This window comes from Triplophysa dalaica, unplaced genomic scaffold (assembly GCF_015846415.1).
Source record: "Triplophysa dalaica isolate WHDGS20190420 unplaced genomic scaffold, ASM1584641v1 Contig2, whole genome shotgun sequence".
Lineage (NCBI taxonomy): Eukaryota > Metazoa > Chordata > Actinopteri > Cypriniformes > Nemacheilidae > Triplophysa > Triplophysa dalaica.
The window spans coordinates 169,096-186,494 of record NW_026622636.1 but is presented as its reverse complement, the minus strand read 5'-3'; the positions used below and the strand labels follow the sequence as shown (position 1 = coordinate 186,494).

General features: G+C 43.3%; 10 non-coding genes across 10 annotated transcripts; 3 read left to right on the top strand and 7 right to left on the bottom strand.

Moving 5' to 3' along the window:
* Nucleotides 1-31: 31 nt before the first annotated feature.
* trnap-ugg (transfer RNA proline (anticodon UGG)) lies at nucleotides 32-103 on the bottom strand. Its single transcript has one exon. It is a non-coding gene; the product is annotated as a tRNA-Pro (tRNA).
* An 8,171-nt stretch (nucleotides 104-8,274) lies between these two features.
* On the bottom strand, nucleotides 8,275-8,346 carry trnae-uuc (transfer RNA glutamic acid (anticodon UUC)). The gene has a single exon. It is a non-coding gene; the product is annotated as a tRNA-Glu (tRNA).
* Nucleotides 8,347-8,601: 255 nt separating this feature from the next.
* LOC130416220 (U5 spliceosomal RNA) lies at nucleotides 8,602-8,718 on the bottom strand. The gene has a single exon (XR_008906054.1). It is a non-coding gene; the product is annotated as a U5 spliceosomal RNA (small nuclear RNA).
* Nucleotides 8,719-9,875: 1,157 nt separating this feature from the next.
* trnaw-cca (transfer RNA tryptophan (anticodon CCA)) lies at nucleotides 9,876-9,947 on the top strand. Its single transcript has one exon. It is a non-coding gene; the product is annotated as a tRNA-Trp (tRNA).
* A 514-nt stretch (nucleotides 9,948-10,461) lies between these two features.
* Nucleotides 10,462-10,533, bottom strand: trnae-uuc (transfer RNA glutamic acid (anticodon UUC)). The gene has a single exon. It is a non-coding gene; the product is annotated as a tRNA-Glu (tRNA).
* Nucleotides 10,534-10,788: 255 nt separating this feature from the next.
* Nucleotides 10,789-10,905, bottom strand: LOC130416229 (U5 spliceosomal RNA). The gene has a single exon (XR_008906062.1). It is a non-coding gene; the product is annotated as a U5 spliceosomal RNA (small nuclear RNA).
* Nucleotides 10,906-12,064: 1,159 nt separating this feature from the next.
* On the top strand, nucleotides 12,065-12,136 carry trnaw-cca (transfer RNA tryptophan (anticodon CCA)). Its single transcript has one exon. It is a non-coding gene; the product is annotated as a tRNA-Trp (tRNA).
* Nucleotides 12,137-12,652: 516 nt separating this feature from the next.
* Nucleotides 12,653-12,724, bottom strand: trnae-uuc (transfer RNA glutamic acid (anticodon UUC)). Its single transcript has one exon. It is a non-coding gene; the product is annotated as a tRNA-Glu (tRNA).
* A 202-nt stretch (nucleotides 12,725-12,926) lies between these two features.
* trnan-guu (transfer RNA asparagine (anticodon GUU)) lies at nucleotides 12,927-13,000 on the top strand. Its single transcript has one exon. It is a non-coding gene; the product is annotated as a tRNA-Asn (tRNA).
* A 649-nt stretch (nucleotides 13,001-13,649) lies between these two features.
* On the bottom strand, nucleotides 13,650-13,734 carry trnas-uga (transfer RNA serine (anticodon UGA)). Its single transcript has one exon. It is a non-coding gene; the product is annotated as a tRNA-Ser (tRNA).
* Between the last annotated feature and the right edge of the window lie 3,665 nt (nucleotides 13,735-17,399).

Genomic DNA, 17,399 nt, shown 5'->3' with positions numbered 1-17,399 from the left:
TGTCCTCACAATACGATGAACGCTTGAAGCAGGGCTCGTCCGGGATTTGAACCCGGGACCTCTCGCACCCAAAGCGAGAATCATGCCCCTAGACCAACGAGCCGAGCAGTGTGCAGAGATTGTGATTTCAAGGCGCTTTGGAAAAGCATTTTCCCCGTGTGCCCCGTTTCATTGAGCCAAGGCAATGCGCGTCTTTTTCCGATAATGCGCGGGAATTTGCTCAAATGATAGAGCGCTCGCTTGGCATTCGAGAGGTAGAGGGAATGACGGCCTTATTCTCCATATTAGAGGCTTTTGGAGCTTCCTTCGTGCGACTTAGCCCTCCCTATGCTACCTGTCGAGGCTCACCTTTGCAGAAAAAGGTCTTCGTGTTTAATACTGTTCATATATTCAGTCACAAAAAGCCTTCAGTGCCCCTTGTCTCTCCTCGCTATGGCACCTGGACACAAATGACAAGAATCTCCCATATGGTGTGCGCATTGCTTTTACCCAGAGCAACGTAATGCAGGACATTTCACGATCAGAGACAATCAAGTTGTCACTTAAGATTCCACAAGTTTTTTTTTGCTGTGTAACTTGCATTTTCAATAAACCAGTGTGGATATGTGAGGTGGTTCGTTTCCTTGCCCTTTTCTTGTAGTTTCTTGAAAAGGGTTATCCTCCATTACTGTTGGGTAATTGTCAAAATAAGGCTAAGCATGAAAAATCTCTCTCCCAAAATCTTCTCTTTATAGTACGTGTGTGTGTGCAATCACATTAACGTTTCAGAAATGGGCAATTTGTTATATTTATTTTCCGCTTTGCCTTGGTTGTATTGACCTTTGGCTCATTGTGTACCGTTGGCCTGTTGTCAGTGTGAAAGCAGCAAATGCTACTTTAACTCGAGGTTTAATGAAACCTAGTTGTTATCCTACCATTGTCTTACGTTGTCATTACAAAGATCCTCCACCTTCTATGTGGTTCCTCGTTCCACAAGTACAACACTTTTCCTGCACGTAAACAGATGAAATTCACTTGTGTTTGCCTGACAGCTTAAACGTTTTAGTACAAAGGTCAAAGATCGGGGCGGTAACAATCCCTGGCATGAGCCCCTCGGCCGGTCGTGGATAGGTGGTATCCACTGACAGCCAATCAGATTGAAGCTCTTCTCCTGTTGTCCCAGGTCCTTGAGTGATGTCACAGCCAATCAGATTTTTTCACATCTTTTTTTTATGTTCGTTTGCACGGAGGTTCGAATCCCACTCGAAGCAACTCTGAAACATTGTTTTATGTGTGAAATGTAAATGTTGATGTTCATAACAAAATATTCTTAATGTCAGTGTTGAAATAATTTTTTTATTGTTCTCTTCACTATATGTTATTACCCTGTAGGATTTTTGATCAAATGTACATAAAATAATATTTTTAACAGCACCGAATGTATTCACATTTATGAAGAGTATTTTTTTATTTAAACTCCAATTACAATACATATGTCTCTTACCTTTGTAGTGCTATAACATTTGTAAAGAAAATATATTTTACATCAGTTGAAAATATTTGCCATTTATTTGTATGTATATAAATATAAAAAATGAGTAGAAGATAAGTGCTTTTTTAGATAGTTTTTATTGTTTTCTCAACATTTTAAAAGGCAAAACAAACAAGCAAAAGATATTTACAGGTGGAAAATTCTCATTTACTTTTTTCCAGAAACCCATCTCTGTCTTTCCATATTGTAAAAAGTAGACTTTTGAAAGTCTTTCCAGGTCATCTCTTTCTCCATACCCTGCTCTCTGTATATGGAATATACTTTAGCAGGACAATAAACATATTTCCCAGCAATTCCAGGAAAGCCCGTATGTATGTGTGGACTGTTTGGACCTTGTTTGAGTTCCATTTTACAAAACCGACACAGGCGACCTACATGCGGAGATTCAGGAATTTTTCGTTTTTGCTGTCCCTTCTCTTCCACCCTTTTTTTTGTGTCATCCAGTTCCCTCTGGAGGAACTCTGTTTCCATAAAATCTTTAAAAGGCATTATGGGATTTGTCAGCCCTTCACCACTATAAGCCTTAAAAACCTTGGTGGAACAGTAGAAGTACCCAACAGGTCCTTGCTGGTAAAAAAAATGGATGGAGGAACCATCACTTTCATAGCGAGACTTGGGCTGTCTGCAGGCAGCACAAGTCTTCATCTGTTTCTTTTTTTGTTCTGGTTGTTGTTGTTGTTGTTGCTGTTGATGCTTCTCCATAATACCCTCAACGATCCTCTCAATGGTTGCGTGTGAAAGTGGTGTGGTCAGAGCAAGTGCTGGTGGGTTTACAACTGCAGGATTAATTTTAACCACTGGCACACTAGTAGTCTCGCTCCCCTCTGTCAGAGAGTGCCACAGTCGCTGTGTCTGAAGTAGTTTTTCAGGAGAAGTATTTAACGAAGAACTGGTGTTTAGCAATTTGGCCAAGTGCTTGACATACTGAGCTATGTGCAGTTTTGTAGTAGGATGGAGCATGCTGTTGGGATCAGTACTGGAGTTATGGACCATTGCTGCATACTCCTGATCCACAAGTTTGAGCATATCCTTCTTCCCATGATGTTCAGTAAGCAGGTTGTCAATTGCCTCCTTCATTGCCGTTGTCCACCATTTGTGGTCTAGCACAAACACCCTTCAACCAGTCTTCACAGGTCCAGTACGAGCGCTTGCAGGTGAGGACACCATAGGCAGAGGCAGTACATGTGTTGTTCCTATAGCACAGAAAATCAGGCAATCAATATTTTGGCTCTTATACCATTTGTTAAATTAATTTGTTAATTTTTTGAATATTCACCTGGCTCTGACTGAGGCTCTGTGCAGGCACGGTGGAACAATGACACAGGCAGCGTATCAGCAGATTCTACAACAGCAGCAGCAGAAATACTTTTTTCATCAAGATGTATTTTTAGCAAGTATTTAGTTTTATGTGTAAAGAAAAAGGGCATTTTAAGCATGACACTGTACATATGTAAAATGTTTACCTGGCTTAGGCTGAAGATCCACATCAGCACCATGGCATGAGGACAGCAAGGGGGCAGGCAAAGTGATAATGGATCCTAGACGAACAAAACAGCATTAATAGAGTCACTTTAAAGACATAAAGTGTATGATAACGTCCTATATATTCTTTTAAAAAAGCGTTACCTGACTCTGGATGTGGATCAAGGTCAGATGAAAGGTATCCAGCCCTGGCAGTGGACGGTCTGCTTTGCTCGGGAAGATCTAATGGCAGATCAGTTTTGCTCTTGTGCTTTTCCCAATCTAGCACAACAGGGCGACATCCAGGCTCCACATAGTCTAGCCCAAACCTCTCCCCAGAATCCTTGCTGGACACTAGAAGGGCAGGATACTTGGGCATTCCGAACACCCTTTCAGACGCAGTATTGAGATCTGCGATCAGGGATGGATCAAATACACCAGGAAGCCGAACACCTGGTGATTTCAGGTCCACCAGGCGCTGAAAGTTCCAACGTGCCACTCCCATCATCCCCTGGGCTTGAAACAACTCAGAGGAAACACGTGTGCCGGTGACCCACTGAGCCTGGTGGAAGTGGTAGCCCTCCTGCTGTGATGTGCCTCTTATTGGCACCCAGACATCAACTTTAGCTCCCTCACCCTGGACGTGATTAAGCTGCAGTGTCCCACCATGCCTATACAGGATCTCACCTGCTACTTCAGGATCACTCAGACATCCCCTCAAAATATGGACACGCTGAATGCGCCATGTCTTCAACATAGAGGGTTTGTAGAGGTGAACACCATTTGGATCAGCTGCCAAATGGAAGTGCTGCATGACCCCCTCAATCCTTTTGAGAAGTTCTTGAGAACCAGGAATCTTTGTTCTGCAGTGCTCCCGAATGTGCTGCTTGGTGGGGTTGGCTGGCTGAATACCACAAAACGCATAGGCATTCTTGAGCTTCATCAGGTCTTCTTGATCCACCACACAGAAAGCAGCAGACAGGAACTGGGTGAAGGAGCTGTATAAAGCATGATGCTCGGAAACACACTCCCGGTGAAAGCGCCTCATGCAATGAAACAGGTCGAGCTTGACATTGATGTGCTGATTGAAGCGAGATCTTGATGCGCATGCATTTTGCAGTTCACCAGAAGTGGCCTCGGCAATATCAGCATCAGCAGTTCTCCAGGCATTCCAGTTGAGATGTTCTCCAGCCTGCAGATCTGGCACCCTGAACGCTGCACAGCAATCCCTGAAACAGAAATATATATATTTTTAATTATAGTATAATTAAATTTAATTGTAGTATAATTACATATTAAAACTACAGTATTAATAGGTCTAAACAACAGTTTATGAGTAAAAAGAACGTGCACAGATGGTGAATTGTGAGGAAATGCAGGCAAACGATTGCATGATTCAAATGACTCACCTGTCCACCCAATGGTACCTTGCCTTTTCCACTCCTGCAATGTTGTACCGGTTTGCTAGGCCCTGATACATGGGTTCCATTGACCTTTCCGTCTCAGACTGCACCATCACCCACGAAAGGATCATCCAGTTTTCGTTCATGGTGGCGTAAGATGACATTGTGCCAGAGGTAAATGTAACTTTCCTTGCCACTTTCCGGGTGTGGTCAGAACGTAAAGCCTGCCCAAAGGTGCCCTGCAGTAGCTTTCTAATAGCTACCTGTTGTCGCTGGTACTCATAAAGGAGGCAGTCAGTGAGGTAGTCTGCAGACACAGAGATTCCATTCCATCCATCAGGATCATCATACTCGCCAAAGGGAGGAGGCTTGGTCTCATTTCTTAGGAATCCTGTGATGGTTTTCTGTCCATAATTTCCAGCCTCAGAATCCAGGACATTCTGGCAACTGAGGAGGTAGGCAAAGTCGGCACGTTCAAATTTCAGGTGCATCATTTCAATCACCTGCCTGGCCATGTCTGAGGGTGATTTTCCGGTACGCCGCAGCTCATCCATCACAGATCTACAGATGGCCTTCTTGTAAGTAAGAATTGCTGGCAGTACATTTGTAAACCTTTTGGGGAGCTTTTCCAGCCACTGTGGGTTGTCTGCATACCACCTTTTCTTGCAGACTTTGCAGCACAGCCGAGATGAGAAGAGGTAGTACTGACCTGTGATGCCCACGATCACACGAGGTCTACCGACTCCTGCACACGTGACCTGTGCTTTGCTACACCCCGCAATGCATGGCAGAGCATAGTTACTCTTAAGTCTAGCCATCAAGGTGTCATTTTCAGGTTTCCAAATAAAAAAAGGATGAAGCTGAAAATATTTGGCTGACGGCAGATCAGAGACTGTGTCTATCAGCTCAGGTTGAGGAGGTAAACGCCACAGTGACACGGTCTTCATGGGGTTGCTCACAGGAGGAGAGCCTGGCCACAGACCCATGGATTCCAACTCAGTCTTCATCCAGATCCTCTGTTGATGAGAACACTTCCACTGACGCGTGTCATTATCATTTCCAGGAAGCTGTGGAGCAGGAACTCTAGGAAGGGTTGGTGTGCCTGGGTGTTTGAAAATAAGAAAAAATAATAAAGTATTGTTACAGATATTAAATATGTTAATCACTTTTATATCCACAGAATACTCTCTTACTTTGCGCTGTCGGTCGAACAGGTGGTGGAACACACACTGAAGGAGGAGGAGCAGAGGAACATGGTTCTGAAAGCACAAATAAAATAATTAAAGCTGTTGTAAACAAAGTTAAACAAAAAAAAAAACGTTCTAGACATGTGACGAGGTCTCTATAAATTCACAATTCCAAACATAGAAATGATTCAACCCATATATATCTAATGCAACCCATTCTTACCATCTTTGTTAGATTCCTCAAAAGAAAGGGTCCTGCACGCTCGAGAGATACTGCCCTCTGATGAAGAGAGACACATTGTAAAAGAGGTGATAGTTTTAAAAACATGCATTTATAATGTATGATTCAATGTATCCATAAACTTGACATTAGAACACACCTGTCGCTGAAACACCTTTTTTTGATTGTGTGGAAGCTGATGGTTCCTGCACAAGAAACATCAGCTCTTTAGGAAGGGGCACTGGTGTTTTCAGAGCTGGCACAGCTGGTGCTTTAAAAAGGAAGTCAGAAAAAAATTCAATTCAAAGTTATAAAGAAGACAATTATATGATCAGAGAGGCGGAAATAAAATGTGTTTACCATCCACAGGAGACAGACGCAGTTCCTTTCTAGTGACCATCAGTGGTTTCAAAAGGACAGTAGATGGTTCTGCAAGACATAACATCTTGTTAATAATATCAATAGTCTTAAGAGATCTGCTTACTTTAATAGAATGAATGAAATGATGCATTAAGCCTTCTCAAATAATGTCACAAACATTTTAAACTAAACAGGGAATGTAAACAATGTAATTACAAGAACATGCACGTCTTCATGTATTAATAAACTGAAATATTTATAAGTTTACAGTCAAAGTGAGCACTTACCCAGAATGGGGGTTTATCAGTTCATCGTGGTGGGGGAATCAATTCATAGCCCCTTGAACAGTTAGTATAATGCCAACAGCACACAGATTTGTTAGTGACACACGGCCAACACACTGACACATTTAGACAAAAAAAATTCATATTCAGTTTTGGAGAACATTTAATTTCATAATTCATCAACACAAAAGTGCTGACACTAAAGTGAATAAAAACCTGTCGTTGTTTCTGTGGAGTGTTTCACTTCAGCAGCTGAGCACGCAGATGATGCTGGCGCTAACAAATGTAAAAATTAGGGAACATTTATTAAATATATCAACTTATTTAATACAAGATGTCATTTAAGAAAAAAACACTCACACTGCACCAGTAGCTTAGAGGGGGTGATGTTCAGCATTGCAGTCTCCAGCTCAGCGTCTTCATCCATCTCTGTATGGTTGACAAACAAGAGTTAAAGGTTGCTTTTACGCTGCACTTGGAATTTTTCAAATGTAACTTCATACTTTACCTTATTCTTTGTAAAGCACAAAGTATGTTTATACTTATTGACATAAATGTAAAGATTCTCTTCTGAAGGCCAAATGAGGGGAAATAACAACTGACCTGTGGGCTCAGATGTGGCAGGAACATGCGGACGGGCAGACTGCTGCTGCTTCAGCAGGTATTGTTGCAGTTTATGCATCCGTGTCCCTCGGACACACTTAGCCCCCATTACAAAGGACGCGTAACCATCAGCTCTGCCGTCCCAAATCTCCTTCCATGTACTCTTGGCACGAGCTCCGAAACCAACCAGCTGATCGTCGCCTGGTGATGCCGCTGTTGCAGCTGGAGTTTTGGACGTGTAATGTAAAAGAGACAGAATCTCCTCAAAGCTGTGGGCGTACTGCATAAAAGAGACCAGGCTGCTCTTGCTGTGCCCCTCGGTCATTGTGACTCCTGCAGCCTCTTCTTGCTGAAGGTTCTTCATCAGATAGATGGTGTACCCCACATCATTTTCAAGGAGCCACCGGAAGGACTTCCCCTTGTATTTCCCAAACTGCAGGATGTACTCACCAAAAACTTCTTTTTGGTCTGAGGCATCACCTCCTCTTTGACGGACCACATTCAGAGCATTTTGTCTCACAAGCTCCAGCTTAATTGGTGCCGACTTGTCCTGCAAAGATAGGTTGTTTTTTATTGTTCTCGCCTGGTCAGTTGGATCCTGCAGAAGATATCCCAGCGGTCCCTTACGAAACGCAACCTTTACCCTTCCAGGAAAAAAAATGACCCTTTTCTGCATGATGACCTTTTTTTTAAAGTGTTAAAATTTACATTGGAATGAAAAAGATGAAAACCAGATGGTTTTTCACAAATGCAGTACAAACAGTGTTGTGATGCTGCTATGAAGTCGTTCACCGAGATTATGTTTTAGAACCAAAGGAAGCTTTTTGTACCCACATGACTGCCCACTTTAGCTCTTTTGGATGTTTAAGATTTTCTCCATGTAGAGGTGTGGTTAAAAACGTCAAGATAGTGTAAAGACATCTCGTAAAAATTGTCCCAGATGTACCTTCTGTACTTTTCAGTTGTCGGCACCCAGAACGCAGCACTTTGTGTCCAGCACTTGTTGCCTGAGACCTCAGGACGCACCATATAATACAAGGTTAAATACTGTTTGCTCACTTGAGTTTGGATTGTGCAAAGGAGTTAAAATGTAGAAGGTGCCAAGAAAGGCTGATATACGAGATAAGTGACTATTTGTTTGATCTCCTACACAGCTGACTCATCAGAGCCTCACCGCTAAACAGCAGCTTTTTCATTAGAAAATAACCAATTGAGAAAATGGTAATTCCCATACCGGGAGTTGAACCCGGGCCGCCTGGGTGAAAACCAGGAATCCTAACCGCTAGACCATATGAGACGCCTTAGCTAACTTCTTCCGACCTGGAGCCGACATGCACTTCAACTGTTTCCCAGTACAGAGGAAGCGAAATAACAATCACACATTTGAAGTGCATCGCAGAAGATTTTCTACCTATCTGAGCAGGTGCTGACAATAAACTTGCAACAAACGTGGTGAAACCAAGAGTCCCAAAACAGCTAGGAGACAACGATGTACAGAAGCAATCCGACTGAGGCTGATTCTTAAACGCTCTGGTTCTTGGCACAATAACGAAGGCCTGCTGTGAGCGGAGCCGTCCAAAATTACATTAAACTCACGGTGGTTTCATTCTGCGGAAATCTTTCGTAAAAGGCAGAAGATTTATGCGTAGATCAAGAGAAACTCGAGCTGCACCCACCAGCTCTCGGCCCAGTGTGCTTCCTATGTCGCACCGCAATGTTCAAGGGGCTAATATTTGGTCGAGGCTCCTACCTGATAATTCACTCTGGGAGGGGCCAAGAGACAAAGTTCTCTTCCATCAACAAAATACTGCAAAAGCCAAGTCTGAAGAGATGTTCCTGAAGCTAGCATCCTACCGACCACAGGTACTAGGATCTGGATCTTCCAAGAAATAAAATACAAATCTTCAATCTCCGACAACTCTAGCTGAATCAGAACAATGGTACTGTTTAGCGTGTTGACACATGGTTCATATGCTCTCCTACTTTGATAAAAGCATCTGCCAAATGAAAAATGCAAATGGATAGAGTACGGCGTCCTTCTTCCTCTACTGAATTTCTTTTAACCAACAAATTAAAGTGTGATGATGTGTTGACCATTCCACCGAGGTCCAAAGGAGGATTCAGAAAGTCTGCACAACACTCTAAATTAGCCAAGCTTGCAGCCTTCCTCCTGCACACATCCAATATCAAAAAACTAATCTTTTCCAAAGAGAATGCTATGAGATATCGGTTGCAGTTCGGCACAAAAACATTTCCGCAATTGCAAGCCAGTCCTCGTTAGTATAGTGGACAGTATCTCCGCCTGTCACGCGGAAGACCGGGATTCGATTCCCCGACGGGGAGCTTGAGTGTCCTTGTGGGTCATCCCTGCTTTGTCAGCTCTTATGTGCAGCAAGGTATGCCAGGCATGCTCTGTCAGTAGAACATGAGACTCTTAATGTCAGGGTCGGTAGAGGATAAGATTCAGCGTTGTGTGCTCGAGCCCCACGTTGGACGTGCAAATGACTTTTGATCTTGGTGTTTTTCACCTAGGCCTCGGTTCCCAGGCTTAGTGACAGAACAGTCAGGCAGCTTCTTGGAAAATACTGAACACTTGACGACTTAACCGTTATGCTGCAAAGGCGGCTCTCGGAAGACGGACGCTATATTTTCGTGCGGCGACGTTCGTTGTTATGACTTTGCAAACCTCTGCTGTTTCTTTCCAAGTCAAACCGTTGCTCTGTCCGAGAACAACAAATTTGACGTCTCTTTGTGCCGCCGTCTCCTGATGGCTTTCGTGCAACTGTCCATCTTTGTGGCGCCATCGTTGGCGACTGCCCAGCGAGAGACCTCGTGGCGCAACGGTATCGCGTCTGACTCCAGATCAGAAGGTTGTGTGTTCAAATCACGTCGGGGTCAAGATTTCTTTCTGCGTGTACGGCTTGTTAACAACACCGTGAGGCTGATGTCGCACACTAATTGCTGCTAGGAAGTTGTTCACCGAGATTATGTTTTAGAACCAAAGGAAGCTTTTTGTACCCACACGACTTCCCACTTTAGCTCTTTTGGATGTTTAAGGTTTTCTCCATGTAGAGGTGTGGTTAAAAACGTCAAGATAGTGTAAAGACATCTCGTAAAAATTGTCCCAGATGTACCTTCTGTACTTTTCAGTTGTCGGCACCCAGAACGCAGCACTTTGTGTCCAGCACTTGTTGCCTGAGACCTCAGGACGCACCATATAATACAAGGTAAATACTGTTTGCTCACTTGAATTTGGATTGTGCAAAGGAGTTAAAATATAGAAGGTGCCAAGAAAGGCTGATATACGAGATAAGTGACTATTTGTTTAACCTCCTACACAGCTGACTCGTCAGAGCCTCACCGTGAAACAGCAGCTTTTTCATTTGAAAATAACCAATTGAGAAAATGGTAATTCCCATACCGGGAGTTGAACCCGGGCCGCCCGGGTGAAAACCAGGAATCCTTACCGCTAGACCATATGGGACGCCTTAGCTGTCTTCTTCCGACCTGGAGCCGACGTGCACTTCAACTGTTTCCCAGCACAGAGGAAGCGAAATAACAATCACACATTTGAAGTGCATCGCAGAAGATTTTCTACCTATCTGAGCAGGTGCTGACAATAAACTTGCAACAAACGTGGTGAAACCAAGAGTCCCAAAACAGCTAGGAGACAACGATGTGCAGAAGCAAACCGACAGAGGCAGATTCTTAAACGCTCTGGTTCTTGGCACAATAATGAAGGCCTGCTGTGAGCTGAGCCGTCCAAAATTACATTAAACTCTCGGTGGTTTCATTCTGCGGAAATCTTTCGTAAAAGGCAGAACATTTATGCGTAGATCAAGAGAAACTCGAGCTGCACCCATCAGCTCTCGACCCAGTGTGCTTCCTATGTCGCACCGCAATGTTCAAGGGGCTAATATTTGGTCGAGGCTCTTACCTGATAATTCACTCTGGGAGGGGCCAAAGAGACAAATTTCTCTTCCATCAACAAATTACTGCAAAAGCCAAGTCTGAAGAGATGTTCCTGAAGCTAGCATCCTACCGACCACAGGTACTAGGATCTGGATCTACCAAGAAATAAAATACAAATCTTCAATCTCCGACAACTCTAGCTGAATCAGAACAATGGTACTGTTTAGCGTGTTGACACATGGTTCATATGCTCTCCTACTTTGGATAAAAGCATCTGCCAAATGAAAAATGCAAATGGATAGAGTACGGCGTCCTTCTTCCTCTACTGAATTTCTTTTAACCAACAAATTAAAGTGTGATGATGTGTTGACCATTCCACCGAGGTCCAAAGGAGGATTCAGAAAGTCTGCACAACACTCTAAATTAGCCAAGCTTGCAGCCTTCCTACTGCACACATCCAATATCAAAAAACTAATCTTTTCCAAAGAGAATGCTATGAGATATCGGTTGCAGTTCGGCACAAAAACATTTCCGCAATTGCAAGCCAGTCCTCGTTAGTATAGTGGACAGTATCTCCGCCTGTCACGCGGAAGACCGGGATTCGATTCCCTGACGGGGAGCTTGAGTGTCCTTGTGGGTCATCCCTGCTTTGTCAGCTCTTATGTGCAGCAAGGTATGCCAGGCATGCTCTGTCAGTAGAACATGAGACTCTTAATGTCAGGGTCGGTAGAGGATAAGATTCAGCGTCGTGTGCTCGAGCCCCACGTTGGACGTGCAAATGACTTTTGATCTTGGTGTTTTTCACCTAGGCCTCGGTTCCCAGGCTTAGTGACAGAACAGTCAGGCAACTTCTTGGAAAATACTGAACACTTGACGACTTAACCGTTATGCTGCAAATGCGGCTCTCGGAAAACAAACGCTATATTTTCGTGCGGCGACGTTCGTTGTTATGACTTTGCAAACCTCTGCTGTTTCTTTCCAAGTCAAACCGTTGCTCTGTCCGAGAACAACAAATTTGACGTCTCTTTCTGCCGCCGTCTCCTGATGGCTTTCGTGCAACTGTCCGTCTCTGTGGCGCCATCGTTGGCGTCTGCCCAGCGAGAGGCCTCGTGGCGCAACGGTAGCGCGTCTGACTCCAGATCAGAATGTTGCGTGTTCAAATCACGTCGGGGTCAAGATTTCTTTCTGTGTGTACGGCTTGTTAACAACACCGTGAGGCTGATGTCGCACACTAATTGCTGCTAGGAAGTTGTTCACCGAGATTACGTTTTAGAACCAAAGGGAACTTTTTGTACCCACATGACTGCCCACTTTAGCTCTTTTGGATGTTTAAGATTTTCTTCATGTAGAGGTGTGGTTAAAAACGTCAAGATAGTGTAAAGACATCTCGTAAAAATTGTCCCAGATGTACCTTCTGTACTTTTCAGTTGTCGGCACCCAGAACGCAGCACTTTGTGTCCAGCACTTGTTGCCTGAGACCTCAGGACGCACCATATAATACAAGGTTAAAGACTGTTTGCTCACTCGAGTTTGGATTGTGCAAAGGAGTTAAAATGTAGAAGGTGCCAAGAAAGGCTGATATACGAGATAAGTGGCTATTTGTTTTTACCTCCTACACAGCTGACTCGTCAGAGCCTCACCGTGAAACAGCAGCTTTTTCATTTGAAAATAACCAACTGAGAAAATGGTAATTCCCATACCGGGAGTTGAACCCAGGCCGCCTGGGTGAAAACCAGGAATCCTAACCGCTAGACCATATGGGACGCCTTAGCTGTCTCCTTCCGACCTGGAGCCGACGTGCACTTCAACTGTTTCCCAGCACAGAGGAAGCGAAATAACAATCACACATTTGAAGTGCATCGCAGAAGATTTTCTACCTATCTGAGCAGGTGCTGACAATAAACTTGCAACAAACGTGAACTTGTCCAACTTGTCCAACTTGTCCAAGCAAAATCCTTGACAACTGTCTCTGTGGCGAAATCGGTTAGCCCATTCGGCTGTTAACCGAAAGGATGGTGGTTCAAGCCCACCCAGGGATGAAAGCTTTGTGGCGAGCAGCTGTAGTTTTCTGACCCCAAAATGCTGAGGCCCGCCAGTGGAGCTTACTCAACAGAGTCTTACTCTAAAACAATACGGCTTTGCAAACACACTGAAAGAAAAGATGCCTTTGGCTTCTAAAGCCGGGAGTTAAACCCGGACCGCTTGGGTGAAAACAGGAGTCCTGACTGCTGGACCATGCCTGACACCTCAGCAAGCGCAATACGGACTGCAACTGTTTCCAAGAGATTAAGAATCGGAGTAGCGACCCTACATTTTCAATGCAAGTCGGAAAGACTTTTCATTTCTCTGCACGTGTAGTAGCAGTGATTGGATGAGCTGGGTTTAAACATTCTAAAGAACAGCTGAAGAAGTGCTTGGCGCGGCTCTTTTTGAACAAATTGCAGTGCGTTGTTCGCCCGATTGAAGGCGTTCGCCACCAACACATTTCCAAAGCGAGCGGGAAGCAGTTTATTCAACCCCCCCAAAAAGTTGCCTCGGTCCAGATTCGCTGAGACCACAACACAGAGTACTAACCAACCACACGATCAAAGCGAGCTAACAGACGGCTGCACAGGGCTCGGCCGAGATGAAGTTTGCTCTTTCGCCTCTAGAGATACAAATCAACATCTGAGCTTAAGAGACCGCAAACGTAGTCGGCAGGATTCGAACCTGCGCAGGGAGACCCCAATGGATTTCAAGTCCATCGCCTTAACCACTCGGCCAAATATGGGGCAAAATGGACTGTTATGGTGGGGGAAAAGAAAAAAAAAGAAAGAAGAAGGGGGAAAAGAAAGATTGAGCAAAAAATGAAGTAAAATTATAGTATATTTAATATTATAATTACAAAAGGTAAAAAAAACGTATTCAATTTTATCAACAAAATACCTAAGTGCCCATTTAGATCCAAGTAATTGTAATGTTTTTTTTTTTTAAATCGATCTATTTCACTATAACTTCAATAACTGCATTAACTCATATACTGCACCATACCTTTAATAACCGCATTAACTTTCTATTGCACTGCAACTTTAATAGCTAATGTCTATAATCAATGCACACCTAAGTCACTTGCACTACTGTATAGTCTAAATTGTTATCTGTTCATAACCACCTGTACACTAATGTTCACAGTATATAGCCTTCTGTATATATTGTCCATAGTACATACCGACTGTCATATTGTCATAGAACATTCCTTCTGTAAAGTATTTTCATAATAGTTTCATAATAGTATTTTTATGCCCATTGTATAGTATTTTCCTAATATTGTATTCTGTATTTATTCACACTGTATATCATGCACTTGCTAATTGCACTTCTGGTTAGACCTAAACTACATTTCGTTACACTGTACTTATATATGTGTACTGACAATAAAGTTGAATCTAATCTAATCTAATCTAATATACACTTCCAAAATCCTTATATATATGAGATACATTAGATGTAATAGTAAACATTTATTAAATACAATATTAAATATTAACAATAATTATACAATAACTAGAATACAATAAGAAATAGAGAGAGCTATCCTTCAAATTCTGTTAACCTAATACACTACTAAAAATTTACTGTAACTAGATTTAAGACAAGTTTCTTAAAAAAATAAAATAATGTGGTGTTGGTATGGTAATGTTTGTTTGTTGCCTACAAAGAGTCTTTCCACTCTGTAATGCTCTGGCCCGACGCTGGACAGTACCATTTTCCTCTAAGCTGAGTATGACCAGTAATTTTGCTTCTTGACTTGCCACAGATTTTGGATTGATAGTGGTAGTCGTCTTTTGTTTGCCTTTTCTTTGGTGGCTCCCCTCTTGCCACACGCTGTTCATCCTCAAGTGCTGCCTTGTGGAGCCTCCATGCACGTTGTCGGTTTTCAGGTGGTGGCAGAGCTAATGGCTGTTGACCAGGGGGAAGGGAAGACCAACCATGAGGTGGGGGTGGAGCCGATGATGGATACCCGGGTGGAAGGGAAGACCACCCATGAGGTGGGGGTGGATCTGATGATGGATACCCGGGTACAACGGAAGACCAACCATGAGGTGAGGGTGGAGCTGATGATGGATACCCGGGTACAACGGAAGACCAACCATGAGGTGGGGGTGGAGCTGTAACGGATACCCGGGTGCAACGGAAGACCAACCATGAGGTGGGGGTGGAGCTGATGATGGATGCCCGGGTGCAACGGAAGACCAACCATGAGGTGGGGGTGGAGCTGATGATGGATGCCCAGGTGCAACGGAAGACCAACCATGAGGTGGGGGTGGAGCTGATAATGGATGCCCGGGTGCAACGGAAGACCAACCATGAGGTGGGGGTGGAGCTGATGACGGATACCCGGGTGAAAAAGACCAATCAGAACACTCAGACCAGGTATTCCACCCAGGAAAGTCCTGTGCCTCAGGACAGAAGAAATTATTCTGTGCAGCAGGAGAATAGTCTGTGTCATATGGAGATGTGTCTCCTAGCCCAGTGCCTGTGAGTGCATTTGAAGACACTGCAGTTCCACTTCGTGCATATTTACGTTGACGAATGACTGCCTCACCCTCCCGATTCTCAGGCTCCTTGAACTCAATGGGAACATGTCCATGTTCAACAGGTCCAGATGGGAGCTCCCTTGGCTTTGGCAGTGGCTCCTTCGCTATACCAATTTGCTGGGGAAGCTCCACTCCTTGCAGTAAGGTGTCCCGATCAGTTCGTTTCTGTCGGTCAAGAAGCCTTTTTAAAAAAAAAAAACATCTTCAGTTCAAGAGTTATATAAACACTGTGAATTAAACCATTCTAAACAAATGCAAACTAATAGTTAATTTAGAAGTTGTTATAAGGAATATGCTACTAAAGTGAAATTAGGAAGGCAATAACCAACTCACCAAGCTGACACTGTAGTGTTGTTGATTGTAACTAGCACCAGGTTGGTCTTGTCGAGCAGCTCTCGGCAGTCTTCAAGCAGCTGCTTGATGTGACAATACATCATCACAATTGCCTGTGTAATTGGAAAGGTTTTGCCCTTATTGTCTTTAGGTCTGTTTCTGGCTTCCCTGAATTCCTTCAAAAGCTTGAGTGCGATGCATTCTGAAATCCTGTTGATATCAGGTCTCTGAGCTGCCTGGCCATGGGTCATGAATAGTCTGTGGATAAAACAATGCATTTAATGCATTTTGTATGTTATTCTATGGTTCATTGGAGCTTTATAAACATACAGACTAATTAGGAATTTTTATTTCATGCAAATGAAAAGTGAGGGATAATTTATGATGGCACACACTGTAAAAATGTCCTTTAACACAGGTGCACCACAATTTAACTCACCTCTCAGCTGCTTGCTGACCAGGGGCTGAGCCACTACGCTTTCGAGAAGCTCTCCAAGGACCTGGCAAGATCCTTTTCTTGCACTTAAGGGAATACTTGGAAGGGGACTGATCAATAGCATGCAGACACGAATACAACCGCAAGATCTCTGCTATCTCGTTGGTTGACAAAGCAGTGATAGTCCGGTTGAGGCTAATAAGGTACCCTGCCAGGTTATCCACCGCCAAAAAAAACGAAATCCTGGATTACAGTTCTTTGATAAACTGTTCTTCACAAATTACAAGCATAAGCATCACGTATTAGAGTCTTTACCAGAGATGATGTGCTGGGCCCAGCGCAGGACATGTCTTCAATGTCAGGACTGTGAGAGCCACCACTTGGAACAGGGGTTTCCTAGATAATTTTTGAACATTTGTAAGTATACCAATTAAACATTGTAGAGCATTACTTAAATTGAATATATAAATTATAAAACAACTCATGTATTGCTCATATAAGCTAACATTCCTATGCAATTTCAATTTAATTCAAGAAAATGTATATTACCAGAGAAGAGGTCAATAAATCATCATGACTGCTGGAACTGCCAATAGTGCGTGTGTTTAAACTGATGTCTGCTGCATCACATATTGTGACATCCAGACACTCATCCTCCTGAACTTCAACCTGCATCTCTGGCAGAGTGATTTCACCAGGCTCCAGTGGAGAAAGTAGGTCTCCTCTGCCAGATTGTGCCAACAAGTACTCCACTGCTATACGCTCATCTGCCAAAAAGAGGCATCATATTGTAAAAAGAGGAATATATCAGGCTAAATCATAACAGTAAATGTGATGAATGTGGTGTTGGAAATGAATAAAAAAAAATGTGATTTAAAAAAAATACATAAATAAATAAAGTCACACATAGACAACTCAACCAAATACGCTGAAAACACACAGACACATCTTATAACAGTATAGATAGATAATAGATATGACCACCGTTACAGCAATGATCATTCCATTAAAAATGGAATGAATTAAAAATGGAATGAATGGTTAGCGTTTAGGCAGCATTCAAACTCACAGCAAAGCCTGGTATTACTATAG